This window comes from Papio anubis, chromosome 6 (assembly GCF_008728515.1).
Source record: "Papio anubis isolate 15944 chromosome 6, Panubis1.0, whole genome shotgun sequence".
Lineage (NCBI taxonomy): Eukaryota > Metazoa > Chordata > Mammalia > Primates > Cercopithecidae > Papio > Papio anubis.
In genome coordinates this window covers 84,697,321-84,718,336 of record NC_044981.1, presented here as the reverse complement: position 1 = coordinate 84,718,336, position 21,016 = coordinate 84,697,321, and the positions used below count along the sequence as shown (strand labels likewise).

At 43.2% G+C, this 21,016-nt stretch overlaps 1 protein-coding gene and 1 pseudogene across 6 annotated transcripts in view; one reads left to right on the top strand and one right to left on the bottom strand.

Annotated features, from left to right (window-relative positions):
* Positions 1-21,016, bottom strand: part of ANKRD6 (ankyrin repeat domain 6) — a 204,172-nt gene that overhangs the window by 107,162 nt on the left and 75,994 nt on the right. Inside the window, exon 1 of one of the 5 annotated variants that reach the window (XM_017958104.3) lies at positions 8,546-10,470. The exons of 3 other annotated variants lie outside the window; for them this stretch is intronic. The gene's annotated coding sequence lies outside the window, so the exon portion shown is untranslated. Of the gene's footprint in view, positions 1-4,586; positions 6,869-8,545; positions 10,471-21,016 lie in introns of those variants that run through there. One more of the 5 variants, XM_009205656.4, reaches the window with a different exon arrangement.
* On the top strand, positions 16,347-17,992 carry LOC116275331 (annotated as a pseudogene). The gene has a single exon (XR_004184347.1). The product of XR_004184347.1 is annotated as a histone deacetylase 3 pseudogene (transcript).

The following is a 21,016-nucleotide window of genomic DNA, read 5'->3' as shown; positions in this document are numbered from 1 at the left end:
CAACCTACGCCTCCTGGGTTCAAGTGATTCTCCTGCTTCAGCCTCCCAAGTAGATGGGGTTACAGGCACCTACCAACATGCCCAGCTACTTTTTGTATTTTTAGTAGAGACAGGGTTTCACCATGTTGGCCAGGCTGGTCTCGAACTCCTGACATCAGGTGATCCACCCTCCTCACCTCCCAAAGTGCTGGGATTACACGTGTGAGCCACTGTGCCTGACTAGAAGTATTTTTAAATTACGGTATACACACTGTTCTTTTAGACAAAATTCTTTTGCCTACTTAATGGACTACAGTATAATATAAACATAACTTTTACATACACTGGGAAACCAAAAATGTCTGTGACTAGTTCTATTGCAATATTTGCTTAATGCAGTGGTCTGAAACTGAACCTACTGTATTTCCAACGTATACCTATGCCTGTGATGGTTAATTTTATGAGTGAACTCAACTGGGGTAAGGGATGCCCAGATATCTGGTTAAACATTACATATGGGTATGTGTGTAAGGATGTTTCTGGAAGATACTAGCATTTGATTTGTTTTACTTAATAAAGCAGATTGCCCTCCCCAATGTAGGTGAGCATCATCCAACCTGTTGAGGGCCTGAACAAAACAAAAGGGCCAAGGTGGGAGGGTCACTTGAAGGCTGAAGTCTGCCTGGCAGTTGAGCTGGGAATTTTCTCCTGCCCTTGGCTCTTCTGGTTTTCAGGCCTTCAGACTTGGATTGGAAGCTACGCCCTAGGCTCCCTGGCCCTCAGGCCTTCAGATCTATACCACTGGTTTTCCTGGGTCTCCAGCACGCAGATGGCAGATCACGGGACTTCTCAGTTACCATAACTGTGTGAGCCACTACCTTAAAACAAATTTCTATCTGTATGTCCTGTCGATTCTGTTTCTCAGAAAACCCTGACTAATACCATAGTTTAGGAGTCCTCACCCTATGCCCATCAGGAAATGGTAAACAGGACATACATTTCTTGCAGATCTGAACCACTGTGAAACGGGCAGAGTTCCACTAGGTACTCTCTCCAGCTCAGGCCAGGGCTGCAATTTGAGGAGCCACATTTTAGAGTCTGCCAACAGGACTACTGTGGGCTGACAGCTGCTGTTACTCTCTCTTTCTTGAGAGTTCGTAGATGAAAAGGTGTAGCAGCAAGGCTGAAGGAAGGAATGGAAGGCTCAAACTGCCACCTCTTTGGTTCATGAATGTTCAATTGTTGTGGCTCCCTGAATGTCAGCACCAGAGATTATGGGGAAATTGGATGGGGTAGACCATTCAGACCACTCTGGACCATTAAAAGCCCCTGGCAACCAGAGGGTGTGTACACACATAATTGGTACCTCACAAGCAAGCCAGCAGCTCATGGCAGTGTGATCTGAGAAACCAAAATAGATGTCTCTTTATCAACTAAGACAAACGCTAAGGGTAAGGAAACAAAAGTTACCCATGGGCAGAAGGTAGAGGGTTCAGGGCTTGGTGGGCAGAGCCCTGAATTCCTAAATTCCTATGGCTACAAGAAAAACCACACTCTTGCCAAACTCCCTAAAAATAGGAGCTATCAGACAATTGTCTTCCTAACTCTGATTTACAACCCAGACCACTACAACTCCGATTGGACAGAGAACAGGCCTTACATACATTCTTTCCTGATAAACCACTGCAGACCTCAAGCCAGTTTTGACCAGCTTACAGAGACTATGTTTTGTGGCCTATAGTTCACCTTTAGACAGAGAGCCAAATTCCACTTTGCTTTAATGTTAAAATCCCACCCCAAAGTGGACATAGGACGTATGTTACATGTTTACTCATTGTTCATGTGCTGGACTCCCTTAACTATGTATAGCTTTTTCCCCAAACCTGCTTAATATGTATGACTCTATTCTGTGATACATGCCCAGTGAAGCATAAAACCCAACCTGCCCCTTCCCTATGCAAAAAGAGAACACCTTTGGTCCATGCCAGAGGCTATCTCTTCCTGGTTGGCATACTGACAGTATGGCCAATAATCCTTTCATAATTAGCCATCCTGGTGGTCTTCTGGACAACAGGAGCAAGAGGATGCCACAGGATATATTTTAAATGCACAAAAACAACAGTGTGGAAATGCTAGATTCCCAGTGAGAAACAAGCAGGAGAAAGTGCAACTTGCTGTCATCTGAGAGCCCTCAAGGCCAGGGGTGCAGGTCTTTAGGGAGGGAGCCTGGGCACAGGGACTTATTTTCTTTTCTTTCTTTCTTTCTTTTTTTCTGGGATACAATCTTGCTCTGTCGCCCAGGCTGGAGTACAGTGGCACAATCTCAACTCACTGCAACCTCCACCTCCCAGGTTCAAGTGATTCTCCTGCCTCAGTCTCCCTAGTAGCTGGGACTACAGGTGTGTGCCACCAGACCCAGCTAATTTTTGTGTTTTTAGTAGAGACAGGGTTTCATCATATTGGTCAGGCTGGTCTTGAACTCCTGACCTCAAGTGATTGCCAGTCTCAGCCTCCCAAAATGCTGGGATTACAGGCGTGAGCCACCGCACCCAGCCTAATTTTCTTAAAACAGAGCAGACTCAACATCACTAATTAGCAGGGAAATGCAAAATAAAACCATAATCAGACACCACCTTACTCCTGCAAGAATGGCCATAATTTAAAAATTTAAAAAGAAATTGATGTTGGCATGGATGTGAAGAAAAGGGAACACTTTTACACTACTGGTGGAAAGTAAACTAATACAACCACTATGGAAGAGAGTGTGGAGATTCCTTCAAGAAATAAAAGTTGAACTACTATTTGATCCAGCAATCCCACTACTGGATATCTGCCCAAAGAAAAAGAAGTCATTATACAAAAAAGACGCTTGCATATGCATGTTTATAGCCCCACAATTCGCAATTGCAAAAATATGAAACCAGCCTAAATGCCCATCAATCAACATGTGGATTAAAAAAAATGTGGTATATATGCCACATTATTTCGTTCCTTTTTATGACTGAATATTAGTCGGCCACAAAAATACTGAATACAACTCCATCCCAGTTGCTGCGAATGCCATTATTTTGTTCCCCCCTTTTTTTTTTTGGAGACGGAGTCTCGCTGTGTCGCCCAGGCTGGAGTGCAGTGGCCGGATCTCAGCTCACTGCAAGCTCCGCCTCCTGGGTTCACACCATTCTCCTGCCTCAGCCTCCTGTGTAGCTGGGACTACAGGCGCCCGCCACCTCGCCCGGCTACTTTTTTGTATTTTTTAGTAGAGACGGGGTTTCACCGTGTTAGCCAGGATGGTCTCGATCTCCTGACCTCGTGATCCACCCGTCTCGGCCTCCCAAAGTGCTGGGATTACAGGCTTGAGCCACCGCGCCCGGCCATTTTGTTCCCTTTTATGGCTGAGTAAGAAACGAAATAATGGCATTCTCAGCAATCTGGATAGAGTAGGAAACCATTATTCTAAGCAAAGTAACTCAGGATTAGAAAAGCAAGTATCGTTATGTTCTCACTTGTAAGTGGGAGCTAAGGACACAAAGATGTAAGAATAATATAATGGACTTTGGGGACTTGGGGGAAAGGTGAAGGGGGGTGAGGGATAAAGGACTACACATTGGGTGCAGTGTACACTGCTTGGGTGACGGGTACATCAAAATCTCAGGAATCACCAAAGAACTTATCCTTGTAACCAAATACCCACCTGTTCCCTAAAAGCTACTGAAATAAAATAAAAAGAAAATTATCAAGAGGAAAAAAAACAAAACAGCAGAAAGAGCTCCTGTGGTTGCAAAGGCTGAGCTGAGGGCCCTTTCCTTTCCTGCCAAAGGTTATCGTTCTATTCCTGCTAGTCTGGCTCTCCTGGCCTGGGGTGAAAACCATATAAGAACTGATATCATTCACCTTTTAGCCAATTGCATGAGTTCAACTTATTATAGAAACATGTTTGGTAGCCAAACGGACTGCACTGTTATCAGATGGTGGTAGAGAATTTGCTGTTAGGATTATTCTTTGACACTAGACTACAAATGCTGACAAAAAAGATTTATTCATGCTATAAACTCCTTGAGGGTAGTGGCTTCAATGGATCCATTTCTGCAGGTTTAGCATGTAACACAGTAGTGTCCTAAGGGATTGTGAATAAATAAATGTTCCACCTACTAAAGAAACTGAGCACCGAGAAGTATGAGGCTGGCAGCCTGGGCATGCCACAAATTCTACTATAGCAAACCTTTCTCAGCATCACCATGGGTACTTGGGGCAAAGAACTAAGGAAATACTGGACTTATGGTAAAAACTGAATTCTAGATCCAGAAGGGCACTAAATAAAGCTCTTCTCTAGGCAGGAGAAGAACGAGTTATCAATAGGATAAACATATAAAGAATTGTCCCCTTCTAGCCACAGATCAGTACCTCTGAGCTATTCTTAGAAAAAGTTCACTGCCCCCAACAAAAGAGCCAGAAGGTCCTCCAACCATAAGCTAGACCAGTAACAGAAAAAGCCTTCTTCAACATCTTTAGTTCTTTTGCATGACAGTCTTTGAAGGCAAATTCTCTCCTTTCATTCACTAAGAGCTGGCCATCTATCCCTGGCCTCTCCCATGAAGGTAGCCACTTACCAATGCAAAGAAGCAAACAGCCTTCAGAACGAAAAAGGGAAGATGCTAATCTTGTCTAATGCAAAACTGAGAGTTGATAGTGCCATAGTTCCTTAAACACCCTTTTCTGAGGCCTACAACCCATTACACTTTGGCACACATTAACACCTTTGCAGATTTGTTAAGTGAGAATAAAACAGACTGAAGAGGCTGCTCCAGCTCTCAGAAGGGAATCTGCTGTCTCCACCTCATGTAGGCTGACCCAGGGCACAGAATATCATCTCCGCATCAACACCTAGGAATGCCTGTGACCTGGAGCATTGTGACCTGTGACCTGTGACCAGTCCCTGCACCTGTGCTTCCCTGACATACTGAAGGCTGGGTCTCAGGAGGATTGAGGTAGGGCTTTGGGATGCTAGATTTAATCCCTTCTCTCTTTATGCTCTGGTCATTGGGGTCAGATGCTTGAGACCAGGAAGAGTGCAAATCCAAATGGGTAGGGCACAAGGCTATGAGACTCTTCCTCCTCATCTACTCTGGAAGAAAATAAACAAATTCTATGGGAAATTTCTCTAAAATCAAGAGATGTTATTCCCTAAATTTTCTGGGGCTGCCCTAAAAAAACTTCCCAGGCCACAGGTGTAAATTGCTGACCCAGGAAGCTAAAACCTCTCCCATGGATTTTGCAAAGCTTAACTAAATCACTGTCAAAGTGAACTAGACAAACGAAACAGGGCTGGCACATAATTCCCAATTTAGAAGAGTAGTGGTTTATTTTTTGGCCTGTCAAGAAGGGTCATCACACTGTTTCAAGATGACACCCCCAATCAAATTTCATTTCTTAATCTCCCCTTTAGCAGGTTTTGAGGAAGCACTTCTATTTCAGCTCTACAGAAAACTATTTGGCAGTTCATTCTATGACACTCTTTTACTCTGACCATTCAGAGATGCAGTCGAGCTCCTTAAGCATCTCATAAGCCCCAGCAACAGCCTCAAAAAGCCCCTAACAGTTCCCTGCCCTACAGCAGGGGTTGGGGAGTAGGACTTCAATAAAGCATCTGCCAGAGACCCTTCTCCCATGGCTTGGATGCCAACATATCATGTAGACATTCTTGCAGCCAGAAGTTAACTAGATTCAGAATTAGCTAGAGAATTCTCCCCTGATAAGTCTCATCCATGATGGGACCATAATGAGCAAACTGAAAACAGGCCTCAGGTTTATGTATATACACTGGCAAGGAGCTCTTCCTGGGGAGATCCACAAGTTGACGCCAAGGCATTTCAACTGTCAACACAGGCCAAAGAATTTACATTGGAAGCTTAAAAGGATGTTATTCAAAGTATAGATTACAAAATAATGCACATATAATTGTCAATATTCAAATTCTGTTTTTAAAATGAATATTATAAATGCACAGAAGAGAGACTAATAGGATTACATCATAAATAAATAATGCTATTCCCTGGGAGATGGAACTGGAGACTTATATTTGGACTCATATTTTCTCAAGGTCTTCTATAATAAAACATATTATTTATATAATAAGGAAAAAAACATTTTTACAAAGGAAAACAGACCTGATCTATCCAATTCTCTCCAGCCCACTGCTACCACTCTAGTCCAGGCCCCTATTCTCTGCCCTAATCTAAAATGTCACCTCTCACCTCTCCCCTGCATTAGTAAGTACCACAACTGGACTTGTGGCATCTTCTGTGGCTTCTTCTCATTGAGGCCATAGTTCTCTTTTAAAAACATAAATCTGATTATGTCACTACCATTCTTAGAAAGTTTCCCAGCATTTGTTGCCCTTAGGATAAAATTCACAATTCTTAACATGGTTGGGTGCCAGCTGGTCCCTTCACTCCAGCCTCACGTCGGGGGGGCTTGCCACATTCCTGAGTCCTGGCATGTCAGCATGCTGGCTCCTCCATCTCTTTAATTCTCACTCATCTCTGAACCCTGAGTCTAGATGACACCTCCCCAGAGAGGCCTTCCCTGGCATGCTAGTCCAGGTAAATCCACTCGGTAACTTGTAGGGTTCTTTTCATTACTCTGATCAGACCTGTAATCACTGGTTAAGGGGCATCTCCTAGGCTGGACTGTGGGCACTGTGAGGGCAAGGATCACGGAAGCCTCAGGTTGACACATGGTGGATACTCAAATCAGTATTGAGTTTTAATACTTATTTTAAAATGAAGCTGTGACTAACAGGGCAACATTAAATCTATTTCTCAGTATGTTATTTCCTGCAATTCTTTTAAAATTCCATTTTAAAATAAGAGAATGTGGGAAGACAGACTATTTTTCTTTTTTAGACATGGTCTTGCTCTGTCACCCAGGCTGGAATGCAGTAGCACAGTCATGGATCACTGCAGCCTGGGCCTCCCAGGCTCAAATGATCCTCCCACCTCAGCCTCCCAGAGAGCTAGGACTATAGGAGCATGTGCTGGGATTAGAAGTGTGAGCCACCATGCCCAGCCCAAGACAGATATTTATTGTGCCATTTTTTCCCGTACCTACATGCCTACTGTTCTGTGCTAGGACAAAACAAACAGCAACTACTATCATAATTAAAGCCAATATTATTGGCTGTCTTTTTAAAACATGCACCCTTTTTGTTCACATGAAACAAGAAAGGCTGGGTTTGCATACTTCTTCCACTCTGCAGCCCAGGATCCAAAGTCCGAGGGATACTTCTTAGCTTATCTGGCCATCTGAACACCGCATCCCACCTGGCTCAGCCAAAGCCATTAATAATCCAGGAAACAGTGATGTGAACTACTGACAGAAGACCATTTTGATAAGACCATGGGCCCCTATCTTTCTCATTCTCTGTAGTTTAGCTGTGGTAATTGCTAACACATCTTTTGAGTCTCTGCTGTTTGTTGTGATGCTGACACATTTGCAGCACACTCCTGTTCAGGCACCCATGGAGGTAACTTCTTGACGATATAGGAGGCTACGTAACCGATTAGACAGCTGCAGGCTGCAGGGCTTTTGCAAAAACTAAAAAGAGGCTGCTGAGTGCAGTGGCTCACGCCTGTAATACCAACACTTTGGGAGGCCAAGGTGGGAGGATGACTTGAGTCCGGGAGTTCAAGATCAGTCTGGGCAACATGGTGAGACCCCATCTTTATAAAAAAATTTAAAAATTAGCCAGGCATGGTGGTACATGCCTGTAGTCCCAAGTATGTGGGAGGCTGAAGTATGAGGATCGAGCCTGGAGGGTAAGGCTGCAAGTGAGCCGTGATTGTGCCACTGCACTCAAGCCTGAGGGACAGAGAGAGATCCTGTCTCAAAAAAGCAAAGAAAATGAAAAGAGGTACCAAATTTCCAGAGTCTCATAACTTGAGTTCATTTTCCAACCTCTTTCCAAAATTCTTACTAGAAAAGAAAATTACCTACACACTATGCTATGATCTGAAGAATAATTTGTTTAGTTAGAGATGCATTCTACTATGTTCTTCAACAGACAGCATTTCTAAAGAGATGATTATGAACTATCTTTAAACTCTGCTCCAGTTCATGTAAAGAAACAGTGTAGACCACAATTGTAATTCAAAAGACATTTATCAAGAATTTAAAATATGCCAGGAAGTACACTAGCTGCTGTTACTATCTGTAGGCCCAAGCCTCTCAAATTCATATCCATATTTCAAATCTCTCCTCCAAACTCCTGACTCAAATAGCCAACTGCCTACTTATTTCCATATGGATGTCTTGAAAGCAGCACCTCATCTTAGATCTAAGACTCAGATCTAAGACCAAACTCATCTGTCTCCAACCTAGTCTTCTCCAGTGTCCCTTATTGCAACTGTGCAAGTCAAAAAACTTGGAATCGATCTTGAAATCTCCTTTCTCCCATTCCTTCTATTGAATGCTTCAATCCATCACTGCATCGTGCTGATTTTGCTTCCTAAATCTCTCTCCCATCCATCTATACTACCATGCCAAAATCCCAACTGGTATTGTGCCTTACCTAGGCTTCTGCAGTAGATTCCCAACTAACCATCCTGAGTCGACTTTGGCTCCTTCTGATCTTTTCTCTGCAGTACAACTAGGATGATATTCTCAATCTGTAAATTACAGCCAGTATCTCCCTTGCTTAAAAATCTTTAATAGCTTCTGTTAATAGATTGAATTGTGTCTCCCTCCAAAATTCATGTTAAAGCCCAAACCCCCGGTATCTAGAATGTGAGTATCCTTGGAGAGAGGGTCTTTAAAGAGGTAATTAAGGTTAAATGAGGTCATAAAGGTGAGGCTCTAATCCAGTAGGACTGGTATCCTTAGAAGAACACCAGAGATGTAGGTGCACAGAGATAAAGCCACATGAGAACACAGGAAGAAGGTGGCCATCTGTAAGCTGAGGAGAGAAGCCTCAGAAGAAACCAACCCTGTGGACACATTGATCTTGGATTTTCAGCCTCTGGGAGTGTGAGACAATACATTTCTGTTTGTTGTTTAAGCCATCCAGTCTGTGGCATTTTGTAATGGCAGCCCTAGAAAACTAATATAGATCTTCATTGCTCTTGGATAAAGATCAGAGCCCCTGGCTTGACTGAAAAGGTTCTGCATGGAGCTGCCCTCCTAGAGTCACCTCTCTCAACACATCTCTTAACTCTCTGGGCATTGGTCCCATTTGGCCTTTCTTCAATTCCTCATCAGTGCTATGCTTTTTTTTTTGCATCATATGACTCTGTGTGAGCTGATTTGTCTGCCTGAAATGCTTAATCCCTCCCCACTGCTCCTGCCAGTCAAAGCCTACTCATCAGTTCATCATTTCTTCTTCAGGGAAGCTTTCCTAATCCCCCAGTTTAGGTCAAGCTCTGTTGTTCCAAGTTCTCAAGGACTCATGTCCATTCCTTTCATTCAGATCACTTATCTGTGTTTGTCATAAGATACTTATTTTTATGATTATTTGGTTGTTTGTTTCCCACTAGACACCATGAAAACAGGAACTATGTCAGTTTTTGCTGTTTAAAGTATCTTCAGTACCCGGCATAGTACCTGCTACAAAGTAAGGGAGTAATAACTATTGAATGAATCCGTGAATACATAAAGACATAGACTTTGCTCTCAAGGGCTTGCAGAGAAGTGTATATCCAAAAAAGTCAAGCAACTGTTACAGGGGCTATGACTGGTAAGATCCCATGACCTGCTGATGTGACAATGGCTACTCCCATCCCATTAAATATCACAGTCCCCCCTCAGGAAAACAAGAGCTGGGTTTCTGTGCATCTACTGTGTTTAGCAATTAACTGTCATAAGGACAAGATAGTTTTCTCTTTTAAAAAGTATCCCCAGTGACAGGTTACACGTGGTCAGAATAAACATGACTATCAAGTTTTTCCTGTAAATTATAATAATGATTATGTTGATTAAACAATCTATATGGACTATAGATCCAATTTTTTCATCTATAATGGTTCCATTATATCTTTTCCCCCACTCTTATGTTTTTAACAAGTATCTCAACAACTTCTTTTGACAAACACAAGACTATACTACAATAAGGAAAACTAATAATGGGCACAAACTTCAACTTACCAGAATAACATCAAATGAGTTTCTTGAGTTCATTATTACAATAAAAGAGCCTGAAGTCTATTCTATTATGTGCCTTTTCACAATGTATTAAAAATTACACACCTATCACCTCTATAAAGAAAGAACTGCATTCTACCAATTCATTCTGAAATCACAATTAAAATCTAGAAACAATGCAACAAAATTATTAAACTACTATTCATTTTAAAATGTTACAGACAAATTAATTTATGTCAGACCAACTGTATAGGTTTCCTGTGGCTGCTGTAACACATTACACAAACACTGTGGCTTAAAACAGAAATCTGGCCAGGTGTGGTGGCTTATGCCTGTAACGCAAGCACTTTGGGAGTCCAAGGCGGGAGGACAACTCAAGCCCAGGAATTCGAGACCAGCATGGGCAACATAGTGAGACCCCATCTATACTAAAAATCAGAAAAATTAGCTTGTTTTGGTGGTATGCACCTATAGTCTCAGCTACTCAGGAGGCTAAGCGGGGAGGATTGCTTGGGCCAGGGATATCAAAGCTGCAATAAGCTATGATTGTGCCACTGCACTCCAGCCTGGGCGACAGAGTAAAGTGCTGCCTCAAAAAACAAACAAACAAACAAACAAACAAACAAGCAAAATAATAACCAAAAATAAATTTATTCTGTTATTAGGGTCCTCCAGAGAAACAGAACAAAAGGAGATATACAGATAGATATGCGTATTGAAAATCTAGAATGAGGCCAGGCACAGTGGCTCACACCTGTAATCCCAGCATTTTGGGAGGCCAAGATGGGTGGATCACTTGAGGCCAGGAGTTTGAGACCAGCCTGGTCAACATGGCAAAACTCCATCTCTACTAAAAATACAAAAATTAGCTGGGAATGGTGGCAGGTGCCCGTAAGCCCAGTTACTTGCAGGAGGCTGAAGCAGGAGAATCTGCTTGAACCCAGGAGGCAGAGGTTGCAGTGAGCTGAGATCACAACACTGCACTCCAGCCTGAGCAACCCAGACTGTCTTAAAAAAAAAATCCAAAATTGGCTCACACAATTTTGGAAGCTAAGTCACACAACCTGACCCCTGCAAGCTGGAGACCCAGGAAAACCAGTGGTGTCAATCTGAGTCTGAGTCTAAAAGCCTGAGAACCAGGAGCCCTGATGGTGTCTTAGTCAAAGGGCAGAAGATCGATGTCTTAGTTCATGGATTCAGGCAGGGAGAAGTCAACCTTCTTCTGCCTTTTTCTTCCATCGGGACTGGACCTGAGGGGTTGAATGATGCCCACCCACATTGGTGAGGGCCATCTGCTCTACTCAGTCCACCCCTTCACAGGCTCATCTCTTCCAGAAACACCCTCACAGACACACCCAGGAATAATGCTTAACCAGATATCTGGGTATCCCATGGCCCAGTCAAACTGACACACAAAATTAACCATCACACTTATAGTTCTGTAGGCCAGAAGTCTGAAGTCCAGATGTTAGCAGTGCTATACTCCCTTCAGAGGCTCTAGGGGAAAATCGTTCCTTGTCCCTTTTAGCTTCTGGTGGCTGCAGATGGTCCTTGGTTCAGGCCACAACACTGTAATCTCTGCCTAGGTCTTCACTTCACCTTCTCTTTGTGTGTCTCTGTCTAATTTCCCTCCGTCTTTCTTATAAGAACATATGTGATTGCACTTAGGGTCCACCCAGATAATCCAGGAGAGGCACCTTCTTTTCAGATCCTACCCTGATAATCCAGGAGAGGCACCTTCTCCCAAGATCCTATCCAGATAATCCAGGAGAAGGACCTTCTCCCAAGATCCTACCCAGATAATCCAGGAGAAGCACCTTCTCTCAGATCCTGCCAATATAATCTAGGAGAGGAACCTTCTCTCAAGATCCTTAACTTACTAACATTTTTGGGGGGGCCACATAAGGTAGTATCACTCATTTATCATTTAAGGTAATATGCACAGGTTCTGAAGGTTAGGAAATGAATATATCTTTGGCAGGGTGGACATTTTACCTGCAACCATACCAACCCTACCACCAGTAACAACCAGAAAAGTTCAAAACATTAAATATTAAACACAACATTAAACAAAACACAAAACAAAACAAAAAATCTGTTTGAAGACCAAAGACCCAAGTCCTTGCAAGAACCTAGGTATTCAAGATCACGAAGGAAAGGGTGGTACAAAGACGTGAGCCAAATGTTTGGGGACATGTTTTCCTTTGTGGCATTTGCTGATATGCAAGCAGTTATGAAGAGTTTAGGGAACACAAAGGTAGAAAAACTGGGTAAATACACACTCCAGACTTCGGCTGGAGACCCTGAAAAGGGTTAATCATCCTAGCAATAAGGACATACCGGAAAGACACTAGCTTCATAAAGACTGATGCCCAGCTCAGAATCAATTCAAATGAAAGAAAAACCAGAGAGATTTGTAGTTCATGTATCCAATTAAGGTCTGATGTCCAGAAGACATAAGGAATGTGTTCAAAATCAATAAGAAAAAGATAATCTAATAGGAAAATGCTCCAGAGTTTGAAAAGGTAATTTCACCAAACGGGTTATCCAGACAGCCAGTAAGCATACGGAAAGGTGCTCAACTTCAAAAGTCATCAAGGAAATAGGAAGTAAAACCACTATGCCCAGACAAGGGCTAAAATTTTAAAAGACTGGAAACACCATGGTTGACACAGATCTGGAGCAATGCTAACTTTTTAAACACCTGTGCCTGGGGATGTAAACTGGTATAAGCACTTTAGAAAACTGTTTGTTAGTGCCAAACATCTATGTATCCCATGCCCAAACAATTCCAATTCTAGATATATAATCAACAGAAATACAAACATGTATACCAAAGGACGTATGGGGAATGTTCATTGCAGCATTACTCATAATAATGAACTATAAATTATTGGTAATCCATCTAATCATAGAAATGAAGAGAACTATTTCCACAAAATACATTATGACAGTCTTTTGAGGATATCTTATGCACAACATTGTAATTCCATTTATGGCAGGTGTGTCCAATCTTCCCTGGGCCACATTGGAAGAAGCAGAATTGTCTTGAGCCACATATAAAATACACTAACACTAACAATAGCTGATGAGCTTAAAACAAAACAAAACAAAAACTCCAAAAAATCTTTTTTTTTTTTTTTTGAGATGGAGTGTTGCTCTGTCACCCAAACCGGAGTGCAGTGGCACAATCTCAGCTCACTGCAACCTCTGCCTCCCAGGTTCAAGCAATTCTCCTGCCTCAGCCTCCTGAGTAGCTGCGATTACAGGTGCATGCCACCATGCCTGGATAACTTTTTGTATTTTTGGTAGAGACGGGGTTTCACCATGTTGGCTGGGGCAGTTCCAAACTCCTGACTTCAGGTGATCCACCCACCTCGGCCTCCCAAAGTGTAGGGATTACAGGCGTAAGCCACCGCGCCTGGCCCTTCATAATGTTTTAAGAAAGTTGACAACTTTGTGTTGGGCCACATGCAAAGCCATCCTGGGCCATATGGTGGCCACCAGCCATGGGTTAGACAAGCTTGATGTATGGTTTGGCTACTTAAGTCATTGAAATGTGACAGTCTGATAATTCTTGTTTTCACAAATTGGAATATTAAATTTTCCCACATTATACTTTAGAAAATTTATCTATAGAAATAGCGAATGCATTCTGAATTGCTTTGCCATGCCATAAATAGGGAGAGACTGCCTTGTTCTTCACTTTGCTTTCTCTGTGTGTCTCTGTGAAGCTCATTGCCACCTAAGACTAACACTAATGCCTTTCCGCTCCAGAATGTAGTTAACCAAAATATTTAGGTTATGTTCTTAAGTAGTTTATTGTTTGGTAATTTAACAGTATACAAAAGTTGAAAATGAAATTTAAAATATAAATAATTTTTTAAAACTGTAAAACAACCAAAACGTCCATGAATAGAAGGGATAAACCGTGATATATATTCATACTATATAAGAATGTAAATCAATAAACTATTACTATTCATACCCATGTGGATAAATCTTGCAAATATCCTGCTAAGCAAAAGAGGCCAGATACAAAAAGGATACGCTATATGATTCTCCTTATATAGAATTCAGAAACAGGCAGAAGTCATCGATTGCATTGTAAGTCAAGAGAGTGATTTGGAGGGGAAAGCAGGTAGGGATTGGGAGGGGGGATACTGGAAATTTGGCAGTATTCAACTTCCTGATTTGGGTGGTAGTTATGTGAGTGCATTCCCTTTGTGAAAATTCATCAATCTGTATGTTTACGGTTTGTGCACTTTTCATTTGGTATATATTTTAATTGAAAATTAAAAAGAAAAAACAGCCATGACAGCCATGAACAGTGGTTCATACCTGTAATCCCAGCTACTCAGGAAACTGAGGAGCTTGAGACCAGCCTGGGCAACATAGTGAGACTCTGTCTCTAAAAAATATTTTTTAAAATTTAGCCAGGCATGGTCGCACATGCCTATAGTCCCAGCTACTGAGGAGACGAGGCAGGAGGATCCCTTGAGCCCAGGAATTAAAGGCTGCAGTGAGTAATGATCCCACCACTGCACTGCAGCCTGGGCAACAGAGGAAAGAAAGAAAGGAAAGAACGAAAGAGAAAGGAAAGGAAAGAAAAGAAAGAAACGAAAGAGAAGAAAGAAAAGAGAGAGAGAGAGAAAGAGAGGGAGGGAGGGAGGGTGGAAGGAAGGAAGGAAAGGAGGGAGGGAGAGAGAGAGGAGAGAAATAGAAAAGAAAAAAACAGCTATGAACTATGAGCCCCCAGATCTGAATTTTCTGAGTGGAAACCATTCACTCTTCTAAGACAGACCACAAGGATTATTACCTTTTCTAGATTAGCTATGAAATCTATCCCAATCAGTATTTTTTATTAAAATTGATATTAATGTGCAACATGCTGCACAGCCATTTGCTAAGCTTACTGGCATTTCTGACACTTTCAGGAAATTCAATTATATGCTTCACTAATACTGGTAAAGCACTGAAAATATCTCCTCCAGTCAAAGTACAGGTTCACCCCAACAGTAAACACAGATGCTGCTCCCTGTACCCACCCTGGCCACAGCCCCACACTCCAGGCTGCACAGCTGGCTCCCAACGACAGCATGGGATCCCAAAAACCCACGACTGAACTCTGCCCCTCAACTTGGAGAATGACACTTGTTCTGAGACCAAAACCAAGAGGTGGCTTAGATTTGTCCCATGGTAGTTCATGTGGGAGTGGAGAGAATAGAGTGCGATGACATATCTGTATAACACTTAACACTGCAAACTTTCCTTTGTTCATTAGGAGACCCAACCTCTCTACTGGATGTTTTACAAATACAGAATTTACTGGCATTTAAGACTATTGCTGTAAGTTTATGTTGGGAGTAACAATGGTCAAAGTAGAAGATCATTTTTACTTTTCTATACCATCTATGCATGGAAGTCTACCTACATGGCCCATACAGGCTTATCATATGACCTTGTAACTGCTTTCATCTTGACTTCTCCAGGACTCAAAGAACAGTCAAGGTAACCCACAATCAGGACCATACCTAAGACCAAACTGTGAGGCTGAGGTCTGTAATCCCAGCAGTTTGGGGGGCCGAGGTGGGAGGATCGCCTAAGCCCAGGAGTTCAAGACCAGCCTGGGCAACAGAGTGAGACTTCATCTACAAAAAAAAAAAAATTTAATGTTTTTAAAAATTAAAAAAACACTCTGAGGTTCTTTGGTCTCTGCTGTGGCCACATTTCTCTATTCATTTCCCTTGACTTCCCTTTCAGAAGATGACAAGCACGGGAATTCAGTTATTTGCCACAAAATCATTTAGCAAATCATTAAGGCAATCCTAAAACAGAAAAAATGTAGTTCTTTTGTTCCCTAGGGAATAGTGACATCAACAATATCAGGACCAAATTAGATTATATCAAAAGCCATAGCAAACATTTTCCTGGGCCAGGCACTGCACTAAGCACTTTATATGCATTATTCTATGTAACCCTTACGAATCTATTCATATTACTATTCATATGCCCATTCTACAGATTAGAAATAAAGGCTAAAAAAGGTTCAGTAACTCACCCAGAGGTTCACAGCTAATAAATGCCAGATCTGACCCTGAAGCTTCAGAGTGCCTGACCCCACAGACTATGCCTTTAACCACCAACTACTTTGCCTCCTTATAGTCTTAAATAATGCAAGATTGGAGGGGCTGGCAGCAGGCGTTGGAGGCACGGGGCCTGCTCCCGCTGGCGCCATGGCCAAGACCGTGGCCTATTTCTACGACCCTGACGTGCACAACTTCCACTACGGAGCTGGACACCCTATGAGGCCCCATCACCTGGCATTGACCCATAGCCTGGTCCTGCATTACGGTCTCTATAAGATGATCCCCAGTGTTTTCCGGGCTCTTTGAGTTCTGCTTACGTTACACGGGCACATCTCTGCAAGGAGCAACCCAGCTGAACAACAAGATCTGTGATATTGCCATTAACTGGGCTGGTGGTCTGCACCATGCCAAGAAGTTTGAGGTACCACCCTCAGGTGCTTTACATTGATATTGACATCCACCATGGTGACGGGGTTCAGGAAGCTTTCTACCTCACTGACCAGGTCATAACGGTGTTCTTCCACAAATAGGGAAATTACTTCTTCCCTGGCACAGGTGACATGTATGAAGTCGGGGCAGAGAGTGGCCACTACTACTGTCTGAATGTGCCCCTGCGGGATGGCATTGATGACCAGAGTTACAAATACCTTTTCCAGCCAGTTATCAACCAGGTAGTGGACTTCTACCAACCCACATGCATTGTGCTCCAGTGTGGAGCTGACTCTCTGGGCTGTGATCGATTGGGCTGCTTTAACCTCAGCATCCGCGGGCATGGGGAATGTGTCGAATATGTCAAGAGCTTCAGTATCCCTCTACTGGTGCTGGGTGGTGGTGGTTATACTGTCCGAAATGTTGCCCGCTGCTGGACATATGAGACATCGCTGCTGGTAGAAGAGGCCATTAGTGAGGAGCTTCCCTATAGTGAATGCTTCAAGTACTTTGCCCCAGACTTCACACTTCATCCAGATGTCAGCACCCGCATCGAGAATCAGAACTCACGCCAGTATCTGGACCAGATCCGCCAGACAATCTTTGAAAACCTGAAGATGCTGAACCATGCACCTAGTGTCCAGATTCATGACGTGCCTGCAGACCTCCTGACCTATGACAGGACTGATGAGGCTAATGCGGAGGACAGGGGTCCTGAGGAGAACTATAGCAGGCTAGAGGCACCCAATGAGTTCTGTGATGGAGACCATGACAATGACAAGGAAAGCGATGTGGAGATTTAAGAGTGGCTTGGGATGCTGTGTCCCAAGGAATTTCTTTTCACCTCTTGGTTGGACTGGAGGGAAAAGGAGTGGCTCCTAGAGTCCTGGAGTGGTCACCCCAGGGCTTTTGCTGACTCTGGGAAAGAGTCTGGAGACCACATTTGGTTCTCGAACCATCCACCCCCTTTTCCTCTCTCTCCCAAGGCCTGACAATGGTACCTATTAGGGATGAGACACGGACAAGGATAGCTATATGGGACATTATTGTCAGTGGGCCCTGGAGGTCAGTCCCTAGCCCCCCTTGTCCCTTATTTCTTCTCTGCTTCACTCCAACCCAGAGATTTTGAGGGATGAATGGGTAAACAAGGACTGAGATTGTCTCTGACTTCCTCCTCCCCTTGCTTCCAGGGAAGATGAAGAGAGAGGGATTTGGCAGGCGCTATGGCTCCCTAACACCTGAATCCCAGATGATGGGAAGTATGTTTTCAAGTGTGGGGAGGATATGAAAATGTTCTGTTCTCACTTTTGGCTTTATGTCCATTTTACCACTGTTTTGATCCAAAAACTAAGTCAGTAATTTTTGTAAAAATAAAACAATAATAATAATAATAATGATAATGCAAGATGAGTACTTAAAGCAAACAGGGTACCCAGGCTTGGGTCTGCAGGTAGGGGTAGAAAATCCAGACCAGCAAGCCAGGAATGGCTGCAGCACTACTCAGAGCAGTAGCAGGAATCTCCCTATGCCTCAGGGTGTGCCTCTAAGAAATGGCTACAACCCATAGCTCTGGCCAGGTAGCCAGGAACCAGAGAGGAGAAGGAATCTAGTGAGGTCCTGAGAAAAGTGAGTACTTGGGAAGAGTCTATGAAGGAAGAGGAATCGGGCTGTGGTGGGCCCACTCGTACCCCTTCATGACCTCAGCCTTGCAATGGGGTGTTTTATAGATGACTAACCCCATGTCAAGGGCAGCTGCTTTCACTGGGCCTATGATTGTATCCTCATAATAAGCCCTGACACAGAAGTCTCTGGATGAAGAGGAGATGTCAGCAGGTGATTCTACCGCTCCCTTTATTACCTGTCCAGGGCAATGCTAAGCAACACCAGCCATCACCATCTAGCTCTCCGCTCCAACCTTCAGCAACCACTCAATTACCCAACAGATATAACACTGAGTACCTACTATGTGCAGGTACTGTGAGGGGTGCCAGAGTCACAGCATAGAGCAAAGCAAAGATCCTTCGTGGAACTTACATTTCATATGATTCTATTTATATAAAATGTCCAGAAAAGGCAAATACATAGAGACACAAATTATATCAGTAGTAGACTAGGGCCAGGGAGACTGGGGGGAAATGGGAGTCACTGCTAATAAGTACAGGTTTCTTCTGAAGGAGATGAAAGTCTTCTAAAATTAATTGTGACGATTATTGCACAACTCTATGAATATACCAAAACCCACAGAATTATACACTTTAAGTAAATTTTATGGTATGTGAACTAGATATCAATAAAGCTGTCGAATTAACAAAAATAATAAGGACCAAAAACCAGAACTTTGCATCTCAAGCTCTGCTCTATGCTATTGCCACAGTACCAGGTGCTTTCTGTATATAAGGAAGAACACGAAAGCTTCCCAATGAGGCTAAAAAAAAATAAACTATTCAGAAAGACTTTTAAGTGCCCAACCTATTTACTAATGTGCCCCTTAAAATGTTAGGCACATCAGAGATTATTACGTGACTAAAGATAGGCTAAATTATGCTGTGGTAACAAGCCCCAAATCTCAGTAGCTAAATAACAAGTTGATTTTGCATTTATGCTACATCCACTTAGGGCTGGCTGAGGCTGTTTCCTCTCCAACTTGCCCAGACTGACAGAGCAACCACCATCTGGAGCTTTGCCAGTCTCCACAGCAGAGGGCAAGAGGGATCTGGAGTGTCACACACTGGTGACTGAGCGACTCAGCCCAAAATTGATATAGCATACTTCTCTCAACATGGCTAGAAGTAGTCACATGGCTCCAAAAACACAAGGAGGCCAGGAAACACAAGCCCATCACATGCCTGGAAAACAGAAAGCTTTGAAAAGCCAGTAAACAGTGCTAATGTTTGCACAGGCGATTAAGGTATAGTGTGGTTAAGAATGTGGATTGGGAAGTCAGCATACTTGGCTTAAATCCCAATGCTCTCACTCACTATCTAGACATCACCACATTACTTGGGAGAAGTTAACTTGACCTCTTTGGGCCTCAGTTTCCTCATCCATAAAATGAGGAAAGTAATGGTATTCACCTCATAGGTCTGTTAGAAGATTAAAGAGGATTTCTATCTGTAAGGAATGGAGAACAGAACCTGGCAAGTGCTAATGCCATAAGTATCATATAACCTTTATTATTTTGAAAAAAAAAATAAAGGCAATGTTGTTTTATCTGTGTAATATAATGAATTGGCACTGTGTGAAGTATCACTCTACAGAATCCAACACATACAAAGTAGGCATAAAATAAACTGCAGCCCTTAGTAACAGAAAACCAGGACTTCCACGTCTTACTTAGCCCGCCCTTGAACTAGTTGTCCGGTCCCTTGGCTTCATGTTTCGTTCTTATCTTTAAGTGAAGGCTCTCCAGCACTAAAAGCTTGGAATTCTTTATTCATGGGTCATTGACTTGGCCCACTGTGGTCCTTTCATTGTTTGCTCTCTGTTCTTTGCCAATAAAGGATGGTCCTCCCCTTCAAATCAAGGGAGCACCAAGACATTCCCTAGCTGGTTCCAAAAGGCAAACCTCACCTGGATGCGCCCCTCTGGGCAAGCCGACCCTAGCCCACTTTCTGCGAGCAAGCCATCAGGAAGCAGCCAGGAGAGAGGCAGGTCACTGGTGCACTTCAAAGGAAGCGCCCGCCTCCCAGGGAGAGTGGGGAGGGTGCAGAGTCGCCCAGAGGGAGGGCAGCTGGCCTCCACCCAGAGCCCTGGTGAGTTGTCTCCTCCCATCCCTGTGCAAGAGCTTCATGGCCCTCAACAAACAGCTCCATACACCTTTTAGAAGCACCCTCCTCACCTGTACCTTCCCTCCTTGGCCCAGGTGGGTACTGCACCTCTGTGTTGGGGGAGTCCTTGGGGTTTATGGAGAGCCGAACATTCCCACAGATCTGTTGTCTAGTTTGGCCCTATTCTGGGGTCAGGAACAGGAATACGAATTTAAAAATTAGGAAGATGTGCCATGAGATTTTTAAAAAAAAATCTCCCAGTAAGGCAAAGCTTTAAAAAGTGGGGGCCATTCACAATATTTCAACCTCAGTTTAACACATTAAATATGTGAAAAAAATATAGGTAACCAGGAAAATAAATCTCAGTGCTGCTGTTTTTCTAATGTTGATGACCATGTCCAACAATTTCAATCTCAGTAGCTGAGGCATCCTCCCTTTAGGAGCCATTAAAGCCACCTCCCCAGTGTAATCTATCTTTTCTGTCGGAAATCCTTTTTGCCCTCCATGTGTATCTCTGAGTCATGCTCTCTTTCTCTTTCCCACCTGTGCCCTGGCTGGGACGCTATGGCAAATTCCACCTCCTGGGAATTCCCTGATTTCCCCAACTCTCATCACTTCCAG